Source organism: Nothobranchius furzeri, chromosome 14 (assembly GCF_043380555.1).
Source record: "Nothobranchius furzeri strain GRZ-AD chromosome 14, NfurGRZ-RIMD1, whole genome shotgun sequence".
Taxonomy (NCBI): domain Eukaryota; kingdom Metazoa; phylum Chordata; class Actinopteri; order Cyprinodontiformes; family Nothobranchiidae; genus Nothobranchius; species Nothobranchius furzeri.
In genome coordinates, this window is record NC_091754.1 from 13,716,625 (window position 1) to 13,729,683 (window position 13,059).

A 13,059-nucleotide genomic window follows, 5' to 3' on the forward strand; every position below is an offset into this window, starting at 1 on the left:
ATTGTTACTATGTTCTTCACACGGGATCACGTTATCCTTGGTGAAGAACGTGTACAAGACATGTTTTTTCTATAAGAGGTGTAAGTTTTTCTAGAGTGAAACACATATTTCTCTTTAAATATTCCAATAATTTAAAAAAAACATTCCCTTTCCCCCCACAGGCATTAGAGGCTTATTGTGTCTGTCAGAAATCAGTTCACCATATTGACTGTCGTCCCGTTGAGGCTAATGAATAAGGAAGTTTAGGATCACTGAATGCCTGCCTGTTGATTTGTTTTGGCATAAATCTTTACTGTTGAAGCAAAAGGCACAATATCTAATACAGTTATTTCTGATGGTTTTTCTTTTTATTCCCTACCACTTAACAAATATCTGTTTTTGTTTAAGATGAAGATACTGCTGCTTCTGCTGAGACAGGCACAGAAAAAGTATGGTAAAAGTAGAGTCAGACAGCCAGAAACACCCCTAGATTGGAACAGACACTATGGATTACACGTGTGCCTCTGGCAGTGGGAAGTCTGAAGGGAGAGACAGGGGCTGGAGGAGATCTGATTAATGAGTGCTGCTGGGTGGTGGAGAGTGTGTATCCTCGCTCACCCTTGTGTCACCAGCACACTCAGCGGCTATATCAATTTGTATCCATTATCACATCAATGGACACGAATGAAGGGAGGAGGGGGCATGCGGATCGAGGGCGAACAAACTTCTGCTGCACCATCTGTGGATAGCTGACCACGAAGAGAGCAATAAGCAAGAAACTATACAAGGCAAACATTGCTCTTATAAGTATTTGTGTACAAAAATTTTATGTACTTTGGGAACACATTATGACATTTTTCCTCAAATTATAACAGTACTAAATGGTCAATAAAAAACAGGATTTTCAGTTTCTTTGCACTAAATCCCTCTCAAATAAAGCAATTCCAGCTATTTTATTCTTGACGATTTACGTACCTTCCAGAATAAGCCGGTTCAGGGTTCTGTCACTGTGGATCACAAGCCGGAGCTGGCCACGCCCACCCATCCCCTACTCAGGCTACTATAAGCTGAGAAGCTCTAACGCCTACTGCACACTGGAAGCAAAAGCAGCACGGAACGGCAGTGAAAAGGTTTACTTGCGTCGCGACAATCACTGCACTGAAGTGCACACCGCGAGAGTCTCAGCAGCAAAATGGCTTCTCTGCAGTGATCCTTGCTCAACTCGCGAGATCACAAAATCCCTAGAGGCTTCAAAGTTTACGGTTTGTTTATGCAATCCGCCATTAAACCAAAAAGAAAGAAATCACATTTTATATTGCTGTTTGATGTCATATATGATGTTGTTTCTCTCCACTGTCAGAATTAAAGCCATGAAAACACACTGCTGCACTTCTGGAACAATGCTGAGTAAATACGCCGTTAGATCGCACGTAAGCTTCATACACTACAGGCCAAAAGTTTGGACACACCTTCTCATTCAATGTGTTTTCTTTATTTTCATGACCATTTACATTGCATTGGTTGATTCTCACTGAAGGTATCAAAACTATAAATGAACACATGTGGAGTTATGTGCTTAACCATAAAATAACTGAAAACATGTTTTGTATTTTATTTTCTTCAAAACAGCCACCCGTTGCTCTGATTACTGCTTTGGACACTCTTTAATTTTTTTTAAATTAGTTTATTTCATTCAAAATAAAAACAAATAAAACATATACACAATAAGACATACATAACAAAAATCTAATTTGAACGAAATGGAGCAGAATGAAGAAAAACATCTTATAATTTCTGCCCCCTTTTCCAGAAGAAATAATCTATTTATATACAATACAATACACAATTTCCATTTGTCACACACACATACAGATTCATATTAAACTTTTTCCTGTTCTTAATTCCAGTGTGATCATGATCATTGATTTAATTTACATTTTCATAATTATTTAGTACACTCAGTTTGGTACATTTTTTGAATATATTAAATGACAGTTTTTTTTATTTTCCCATTTAAGGTTATTCCATAATTTAACACCATTTACAGATATATTCCATTCCTTAATTTTAGTTCTAAATCTAGGTTTTGTAAACACATCAGTTTCTTTCAGCGTGTAATTACTAGTTCTCTTTTCAAATATCCCCTGAATGTTTGTTGGCAGAGTACCTAAATTGGCCCTAATACATGGTTTGTAAAATTTTCCAGTCTTTTAAATCACTAAATTTCAGTAATTTATTTTTAATAAACAACGGATTTGATGGATCTCTACAGCCACTATAATTGATGATTCTCAGAGCTCTTTTCTGTAAAATAAATAAGGGTTGTGCATGGTTTTTGGATGTTGCTCCCCAGATTTCTACACATTAAGTCAAGTATGGAACAATCAGTGAATTGTACAATGCCAACAAACCAAAATTAGTCAGTAAAAACTTGACTCTATGTAATACTCCTACGGATTTGGCTATTTTACCTTTTATGTAACTAATATGGGATTTCCATGACAAGTCTTCATCAATAAGAACTCTAAGAAATGTAGTTCCTTTTACCCTTGGCATTCTCTTGATGCGCTTCAAGAGGTAGTCACCTGAGTTGGTTTTCCAACAGTCTTGAAGGAGTCCCAGAGGTGTTTAGCACTTATTGGCCACTTTGTAAATGGTCCTGGTCATGAAAATAAAGAAAACACATTGAATGAGAAGGTGTGTCCAAACTTTTCACTGCAGTACTTTTATTTTGACAATTACTGGGATTTTACACTGAAACCATGTGTGATTTCCTGTCTAGCCCTATGTTAACTGAGGTAAATGACGCATCCCAGAAACGGCTCGCAGAAAAAACAGAACCTGACGTCAACTTTAGTGGTGCGGCATGAAACACCGCTTCTAAAATTTGCCACGTTGCGGCTGGTTTGTTACAGTCCATAGACTATAATGGATTCTATTTGAAGTGGTGCCCTTTTGCTGCCATTCCGCACCGCTTTTGCTTCCAGTGTGCAGCAGGGGTAATATCTGGCAGAGGCTCTCCAACAGCAGCTCTCTCTTGCACAGGAGAGCTGTTATTATTCTAATTGTGACATCACAAATGAGCTCTTTTTGAAATGGTGTGTTTTAGGCACTGATAGAAAATGGATGGTTTGTCGTTTTCACATTTTGAGAGTTAGTACAGGCTGCAGAGACCCACAACAGCACATATGCAAGAGGCGAGTCTTGCAAGATGTGTCCCCTTTAAAGAATTTTTTACAATAAAAAGTCTGTTCAGCCTTCTAAAAAACAAAGAGGCCTGCACGGAAAACCCTAAACATGATGTTGATGGGAAAGTGCACAGTTCTGCAGCTGTTTCGGTCATAAACTGAAAGGTTGCCTTGATGATGACAAATGTTATTTTGCTGTATGGAACAGTGTGTTTCATGTGAACACTTTCATCGTAAAAGTGTTAGCAAGTAAAGTGATTAATCCTCACTATCTCTAAGCTCACTAAGCCTCAAACATGTGCCTGTTAGCTCTGCGCATGAGGCTTTTGTGTGAGCGACGGCAGCTGTGGAAATGATAAGGATAAGCAAATAGCTGCACACACATTATTAGCTGCTCATTCACAGACATTAGGCAGGGGGAGCCTTTATCATTTCCAACCAAGACACAAAGAAATAAGTTAAGTTGTTTAAAAATAGGTAATAAAATCTCAAATCTTCAAATAGATCCTACTGAGTACTTTCTGTTGTGATATAATGACTACTGACTCCACAAAACACCACTTCACACTCAATAAATTAACTCTTGGCAATAACTTTCTCCTTCAGCTTTGACTCCACTCATCACTTGCTATCAGCATTACACTTAGCTGGCCCACTGCCCACTTACTAAAGCCAAAGGCCACCAATTTAAAGATATGTATTCATCAGGAAAAACTTTTTAAAGGTCAACTTTACACATATTTTAGCATAAATTTGCAGTGATCTCTAGCAGGAATGAATGCCTTGTAAGTCATATTCTGGGGGGTGGGGGTGGGGTGGGGGGAGGCTCTGCCGTGCTTGTTTGAGGATGTAGAAGTCAGAAGGAGGAGAAAGTAGCTTCAGACAGCAGGATAATGTTTTCTCTCCTGATATTTGGACATCTTGCCTCTGATTGGCTAACAGCAACGCAACTCTATCACTGAATCCATTTGCGTTGCAACTGTCAGTGTGTTTACGTGCACCTCAGAAATCTGAACTATTGCCCAAAATAGACTGACATTGTTTTGTTTTTTATTGCAGTAAATGCAGTAGTCTTGCTGAAGGTGAACTGGTTCTAATCAAGCTGATGCACCCAGATAATTCAGTAAAAAAACAACTGCATCTGTGTGTAAACGGCTCAGCTGAGCTGATACCAGCAACTCCTGAAAGTGACAAGACCATGAAATTGGTCTTCTGATGATATCCCAGTAGGGCCGAGCTCTGATTGTAGCCACAGCCACGAGGTCGAGCCCGTGGCCACCAATGGCGATGACTGCTATCTCGTAGCTACGAGAACAGCCAATGGCCATAGCTATGAATTTCTGTGACAGCACCCATTGCCCGGATGGACTCCTTTACGTTAAAGATTTTGCGATTGGTCAACACTTAAGCATTGTTTTGGCAATTTATGAGTACAGTAATTTAAAAAATTTTTCATATTTGAAACTTTGCTCATATTTTATGTTTAATGAATGTCTTTGGTGTAATTTGAACTCGTGCGCCATCATATTACGCTAACATGGCTGTGCGGTGCTCTGCCTGTAGCCCAGTAGCTGTGGTCATAGCAGTCAACTGTATTGCTCATAGCACATTGGCTGTGCCCGTGGCCACTGTGGCTGTGGTTATAGCTTCCAGTGTGCAGCATCATGTGGTTCAACTGAAAAACATGAAATAATAACTCATATTCATGATCACATTTTACTTTACTGATGATGTCCCAATTTATGCTGCTGTCTGTCAAATGATCTACATCTCTAACTAAGCTAACAATGGCTGTCTCAGAATAAAAACAGCTTTTCTCTAGTTGAGATGGTTTATTAACTGGAGTTGGAATGAGTTACAGAGCTGCATGGAGAAAGGAAGTTAAAACGTGTCTTCTGAAGATTCATTGGTTCTCTACCACTCCGATCTTCACACACGGACATTATTGTGTCTTAACAGAATTTACTTTAAATTAAAAAAATTCCTAATAATTTACACAACTCTAAAAATAAATATTTAAAATGGCACTGAATAAGTTAAAAAGCCAAATCAGACAAAAATAGGGCAGTTTAACAGGCGGCTAACAATAAGCTAACTGCAGTTAAAACCATGACCAGCTGGTAACACGATAAATTAACTAAAACTGGCGACACAAAAAAATCACTATTGACCTATTTTGGTTCGAGGCAGTGAGTTAATGCTTCACAATGCCAAAATGTTGTAATTTCATTACAGTTTTTCTCAGTTGCTTTGGTGCATTTCTCTCAACAGAATTGATCTCTGCACCACTATTAAGGCTTTTCTCAAAACAATTAGTGCAAACTGCAAAACATGGAGATCTTTCATGGATGAACTATCAAGGAGTCTGAGTACCAGGCCAGGAGGGTTACCGGGGTCCCACCCTGGAGCCAGGCCTGGGTTTGGGGCCCGTGAGCGAGCGCCTGGTGGCCGGGCTTTCGCCCATGGGGCCCGGCCGGGCCCAGCCCGAACCGTATAAATGGGCTCATCCAACTGTGGACCCACCACCCGCAGGAGAAACATGAAGGATCTGGTGCAGTGTGGATCGGGTGGCAGACCGAGGTGGGAGCCTTGGCGGTCCGATCCCCGGACAATGAAACTGGTTTTTGGGACATGGAACGTCACCTCGCTGGCGGGGAAGGAGCAGGAGCTTGAGGCAGAGGTTGAGCGGTACCGGCTAGATATAGTCGGACTTACCTCAACACATAGCATTGGCTCTGGAACCCAAGTCCTTGAGAGGGGTTGGACACTCTCCTTTGCTGGAGTTGCTCCGGGTGAGAGGCGGAGGGCTGGGGTTGGCTTTTTGTTAGCCCCAAGACTCTCTGCCTGTGTGTTGAGGTTTACCCCTGGGAACAAGAGGGTAGCTTCCCTGCACCTTCGGGTCGGGGAACGGGTCCTGACTGTTGTTTGTGCTTATGGGCCGAATATCAGTTCAGAGTACCCACCCTTTTTGGAGTCCCTGGGATGAGTGCTAGATAGTACTCCATCAGGGGACTCCATTGTCCTGCTGGGGGACTTCAATGCTTGCATGGGCAATGACAGCATGACCTGGAGGGGTGTGATTGGGAGGAACGGCCCGCCTGATCTGAACTTGAGTGGTGTTTCGTTATTGGACTTCTGTGCAAGCCGCAGTTTGGCCATAACGAACACCATGTTCGAACATAAGGATGCCCATCGGTACACTTGGTACCAGGGCAGCCTAGGTCGCAGGTCGATGATAGACTTTGTAGTCATATCATCTGACCTGCGGCAGTATGTTTTGGACACTCGAGTGAATTATCTCTGCCTGACCCAAACAAAGTCTTGTTATGCAAATCTGACGCCAAGGCAGCCTTGAGCTGCTAACAACAACCCCCACGAAGGAAGGAATGCAGACAGATGCTGTGAAAACCCGTCCTACCCACTCACCCCCCAGCCCCCCGCCTTCAGATTGTGGACTTCTGCCTAGCGAGGTCATCAACCTGCAGGAACTCAATGTGCTCTGCGCTCCTCCCAAGATCTCCCTCCCTCCTGTGGATATAGCTGGCTGAGCGCCACACAGGGCTGCTCCCGCTGGGGAGACAGGATCCCAGCCCCCCCCCCCCCCCCATCGGAGTCTTATGTTGTGAACTGTGATGGTCGTGCTTTTATGTTTGAGGCATTTTTTTGCATAGTAAAGCTACACCCTGCCGGGAGTAACTCTGGTATGCCTTTTTTCCCTCCCCCAATTTATCCTCATGTAATTCCCTTTTCATCTTTTAAGGTAGCGCGACTCGTGTTGCGAAGGACCACTGTCACCAATTCTTGTCATGTGTCTTGCCCATGTATGTCTGATCTCTGAACTGTGTGCACTGAAACTCAATTTCATTTCTCTGTATGTCTTGCACATGTGGTAGAATTGACAGTAAAACTGACCCTGACTCTGACTCTGAAGAGAGGAGCAGAGCTGCCAACTGATCACCACCTGGTGGTGAGTTGGATCAGATGGCAGTGGAAGAAGCCGCGTAGACCTGGCAGACCCAAACGCATAGTGAGGGTCTACTGGGAACGCCTGGCAGAAGAACCTGTCAAGACGGTCTTCAACTCCCACCTCCGACAGAGCTTTGACCACGTCCCGAGAGCAGTGGGGGACATTGACTCCAAGTGGGCCTTGTTCCACTCTGCGATTTTTGAGGCGGCTGTTGCTAGCTCTGGTCGCAAGGTGCCCGGTGCCAGTCGTGGTGGCAACCCCCATACCCGCTGGTGGACACCAGAGGTTTGGGGAGCCGTCAGGCTGAAGAAGGAGACCTACAGGGCGTGGCTGGTCTGTGGGTCTCCGGAGGCATCAGACAGGTACCAGATAGCCAAGCGGGGTGCAGCAGTGGCAGTTGCCGAGGCAAAATCTCGGGCGGGGCAGGAGTTTAGTGAGGCCATGGAGAAAGACTATCGATTGGCTCCAAAGAGGTTCTGGCAAACTGTCCGGCACCTCAGGAGAGGGAGGCAGCAACTCGCTCACACTGTTAACAGTGGGGATGGGGAGCTGCTGAAGTCAACTGGGGCTATAGTCAGATGGTGGAAGGAATACTTTGAGAAGCTCCTCAATCCCACCTATGTGCATTCAGAGGAGGAACGAGAGCCGGGAGACCTGGGGATAGACTGTCCAATCTCGGGGGCAGAAGTTGCTGAGGTAGTCAAACAACTACACAGTGGCGGAGCACCGGGGGCGGATGAGATTTGTCCTGGATATCTCAAGGCTATGGATGTTGTAGGGCTGTCATGGGTGACACGCCTCTGCAACATTGTGTGGTGAGGTCCTACCTCAAGTGGAGGAGTTTAAGTATCTTGGGGTCTTGTTCACGAGTGAGGGTAGGAGGGATCGGGAGATCGACAGGCAGATTGGTTCGGCGTCTGCAGTGATGCGGACGCTGAGCCTATCCATCGTGGTGAAGAGGGAGCTGAGCCAGAAAGCCAGGCTCTCGATTTACCGGTCAATCTACGCCCCAATCCTCACCTATGGTCATGAGCTTTGGGTAATGACCGAAAGAACAAGATTGCGGATACAAGCGGCCGAAATGAGTTTCCTCCGTAGGGTGGCCGGGCTCAGCCTTAGAGATAGGGTGAGGAGCTTGGACAAATCGGGAGGGACTCGGAGTAGAACCGCTGCTCCTCCGGATCGAAAGGAGTCAGTTGAGTTGGTTTCGGCATCTAGTCAGGATGCCTCCTGGACGCCTCCCTGGGGAGGTGTTTCGGGCATGCCCTGCCGGCAGGAGGCCCCCGGGTCGACCCAGGACACGTTGGAGAGGTTACATCTCCAATCTGGTCTGGGAACGCCTTGGGGTCCTGCCAGAGGAGCTGGTGGAGGTGGCCGGGGAGAGGACGGTCTGGAGCTCCTTAGTTGGGATGCTGCCCCTGCGACCCGGACCCGAATAAGCGGAGGAAGACGACGACGACTGCAAAACATAGTGGATAACTTGCAAAAGTGAGTCACTTCATCAAAAAGAAAAGTCAGTTGTTCAAAATAAGTAGTCAATGCTTCAAAAGCAAGTCCCTTAACCAAAACAGATAATATATTCATCAAAAGCAAGAACTTATATCAATCAAAGTGCCAGGGCTGTCACAATTACAAGTCATTACATCAGCACCTTTGGTCACAAAATCAGATGGTTTGAACATGTTCTCATTGTGACAGATTTCTTTGTAGGTGCTTCCCAATGACATGTCAAGTCTGGACAGCATGCATGGCATGTTGAAAACCATAAATTGTAAAGGAAAATCAAGACACTTCATATGAACTCTTGAAAATATTTAATTGAAACTGTTCACAGCATTGTGCAACTGGGGAAATACAGTAAAACAAACATTTTACAGCCAACGTAAACTCACTTAGACAGTAAACCTTACTGCAGCAGTTATGAAACAAAAAAAAAACTGAACAGACACTGCTGCATATCAATCATTGATATCTAGACGCTCCCGTCTGTCTGCCCACATATTTTCATCAACATCAAAGGGAATGTCAGCTCTATCGATGGATCGGGGAAAGTATCTTCTGGAGTGTCGAATCTCTGCAGGACTCTGCTGTGATGTCATCACAAGCTGCATCCATAGCTGCTAGCAGGGTCATTTGGGTATGTGGATGCCTGTCATATACCTTCCACCTCCAGGAAGAGATAAACTCCTCAACTGGATTTAGGAATCGAGTGTAAGGAAGAAGAAACTCCATAAGCATCCTGTTGTGTGCTGCAAACCACTGCCTGACTACAGCAGAGTGATGGAAGCTGACATTATCCCAAACCACTGTCTGATTGTCACCAGGACACACACCAGTTTTCATTAGTGTGAGATAAGGTTCACCTGAGAAAAGTAATGTATGGAGATTTCTATGGAAACTCCTTAAAAATAGGGTTTTCAAAATGGGTGTACAAATTGTTTGACAAGATGTTCAACACTTTTGAGTGCAATGACACGAGCAATGAAATGAAGACTATTAGTTGTAAGGACAATGACTTTTCAGCCGGTAAGTATAAATAATTGTGGCATTCATGATAAAAGCAAGGAGATAGTGATGAATAGCAAGTCAAAAGTGACCATTCTTTAGACATTTGCACTTACTCAACTACTTCTTGTCCAAAGAATTTCCCTCTGGGATTAATAAAGTATTTCTGAATTGAATTGAATTGAAAGGCATTTGCCTTTGGACGAAATGAACATGAAACCGCCACTAGGTTGTGCCAAAACGACTGCATGTTGTGGAGGTTGAACTAACTGTTGTGCAAAGTTTAATTCTGTTGTGAGAAATGCACCAAAGCAACTGAGAAAAACTGTAAGTTACCAGAGGAAAAAAGCTCTGAAACAGTGAGAATAAACAACGCTCAGTGGTGGAACTATTGGCGTTTGGAGCTATCTGAAGCTCCATGGCCGGCGTTACTTCCGTATTCCATTCTTTCTATTGAAGCCTATGGGAGTGTCCGGACTCTGTATCTCAAGGGTCTGGTTTCTAGTAGCCAAGATATTTGCTGCTGTTTCCTAAACGCTAAATTTCACAACAGCCTTCCCTGTCACGAGCCAATGGGTGAGTCCATGAATGTTGCGTGACAGAGTGAGGTAGATCCACCAGGCTTTTCAAATCCTAGAGTTTCACTGTCAACGTTCTTTTAGAAGCTAACGCAGAAGATAGGTGTAGAAGAGTTTTTTCACGTTCAGCCTCATGAAAAAACTCTGAGTGACTGATTATAATCAGAAATAACAATAAAAAATGGGTATTAATCAGTTTAAAAATAATTAGTGGCTTTCTTGATGTCTGGTGATGCTAACCAATTCAGTGAGTGCTTCTTTAAATATTACTTCTGATTTTCATCAGGCAAGTGGCATCTGTGGTGGGATCACAAAAAGGGTGAGCAGAAGGTTTGAAGACAGAGTTGCAAGGGAATGAGTGATGCACAAGGAAAAAGGGCTAATTTAGGGAAATTAAATCTCATCTTCAATGTAGCATGACATATATCAAACAGCGACAGCTCCTCCTCTAAGGCTTTCACTCCGGTCTGCGCTGAAACAACCAATTATTCTAATTCCTTTGATTATCTCTCTGCACTGTTTGAGTAGATTTTACTCCTTAAACAATAACCGAGATGTGTGAATACTTGAAAAAGTGTCAGTATCATTTAAATACCACTAAACACATTAGTGTGTGGAAATGCTCTGCGGAATGCATCAGTAACCCTTTACACACACACACACACACACACACACACACACACACACACACACACACACACACGCATAGATAGATAGATAGATAGATAGATAGATAGATAGATAGATAGATAGATAGATAGATAGATAGATGATAGATAGATAGATAGATAGATAGATAGATAGATAGATAGATAGATAGATAGATAGATAGATAGATAGATAGATAGATAGATAGATAGATAGATAGATAGATAGATAGATAGATAGATAGATAGATAGATAGATAGATGGATGGATTGGTGGGCGTGTCTACCAGACCCAAAGCTACCTGTCAAGACTGAAAGGACGATTAAGTCATAATATTTGCATTTGACTAAAGAACAAGACGAGGAACTGGGAAAAGGAGGGAATGATGTTTTAGGTTATGGAAATTTTCAGCATTTAAGAAGTAGAAATAATAAAAGGACTCAGAGCTGATGTCATTTTGCTCTAGTGGTTTTCATTTTCTCATTCTCATCAGAGGAAATCACAGCATTTGGTTCTTTTTAAGGTTTTCTTTGTGTGGTTTTTAAACACAATTTCCAGTTGATTAAGCAGCATTCACTTTTAAAATGTACATTTTTAGTTGTTACTCCGAGACACATATCTCTGTATATTACACAAACACAAACATGAAAATGTGTTTTTATATGGTTTCAGTGAAACCAAAGGATGTAGCTCAGACAACATAAACATGGCCGAGTCCTCGTGTGATTTAGTTGCACACCCATCAGATGCAATCACGGCAGTCAAGTGCTTTATTTGTAGCTCCAGCTTTTACTTCAAAGCAGTAGTTTGGCCGCTTCTCCTGAGCACACTGCTCCTCTGGTGAACTGAACTCATGTCACCGATCGTTGTATAAGAAACGGGACAGTGTTTTCTCCTCATGAAGATCTTGCTTTTGCACTGACAGATTTTATATTTGAGTTTGGATGAATGAGCAGTTTGGGAGTTTCGCAGAGGAGCAGATGCCTAACTACTCTCTGCAGCCACTCCTCCTCTGCCCTGTGACTAGCCATCTCTTTGTGTTTACCGGCTCTACGTGTGTCTGCCTCCTCCTCTCATTCACAAACTCCTGTTTAGGACTAATTAGTCCGCCCCCCCTTTCCATCTTCTTCTGCCTCCTTCTACTTTTCACTTGTCCAATCTCAGCTCCATCCCCTCCCCTCCCTCCCCCCTCCTCCTGCTCCTCCCTCTTGTCCCCCTTCATTATCACCCAGCCCTGATTGTGATGGCTGTCATTAATCACCTCATTTTAAACCAAGTTGAACCTTCCACCCCTGCTCAACCAGGAAGTGTCCTATTCCCCTGTGGTCCATTAGCCCAGTCGGAGCTAAACTGACGTGTGACAAGCGAAACAATAGCAACCAAAAGCAGATATTAGACAATAAGGTGCAGAAAGACGCGGACAGCAGGAGACCAACGAGCTCTTTTTGCTGGATTTGTTAAGAAATGTGTGGAGGTACTCCACTTGACCCAATGTCTTCCAGGATACTTTAGCTTATTTTTAATTTAATTAGACATTTTTAATTTGAGAAAAACTTCCTTATCTTATGAGAAGAGTCACTCAAATGTCACATTGATCTTCACCTATTTTAAACCGCACTTGTTATTTCTAATTATACTAACACTTACAAAGTACGTTCTGCATTGTTTTAGCACAAATACTGTGTTTTCACTTCTAAAGGCTGTTTGCATTTTAACACATTTTCCTTAAAAGGTGTAAAACTGGGATCAGTCAACAATGAAAAACAAAGAAACCAAAATAGAAAATTTTCTTTTTCTTACTTTAACTGTGATTGAAATGAATATAATTATTATTTTTCTTCTTTCCTTTCCTTTCTTTTCCTTTGTCCTTTCTCTTTCACCTCTGTCTCCGTTTCTGGTCGAAATTATAAAGCATTCAAAAAAACAATAAAAAAAACTACATAATTATTTTCTATAAAACATACTTTTCACTCTAAATCATTAAAATGCTGTAAGATTTTGCCTTTGTGCTTTTACTTGTGAAGAACAGACCAGGCCTTTTCGCCAGTGAACTGCAGACTTTTGACAGCGTCGCCCACTTGGGTTAACCCCGCCTTTGTTTGTGTGTGAAAGACGTGAACAGTTCAAGGGCAAAGATGAGCGAAGGAATGTCTTTTTATAACAGGAGGAAATAAAATAAAATCCAAACAACTAA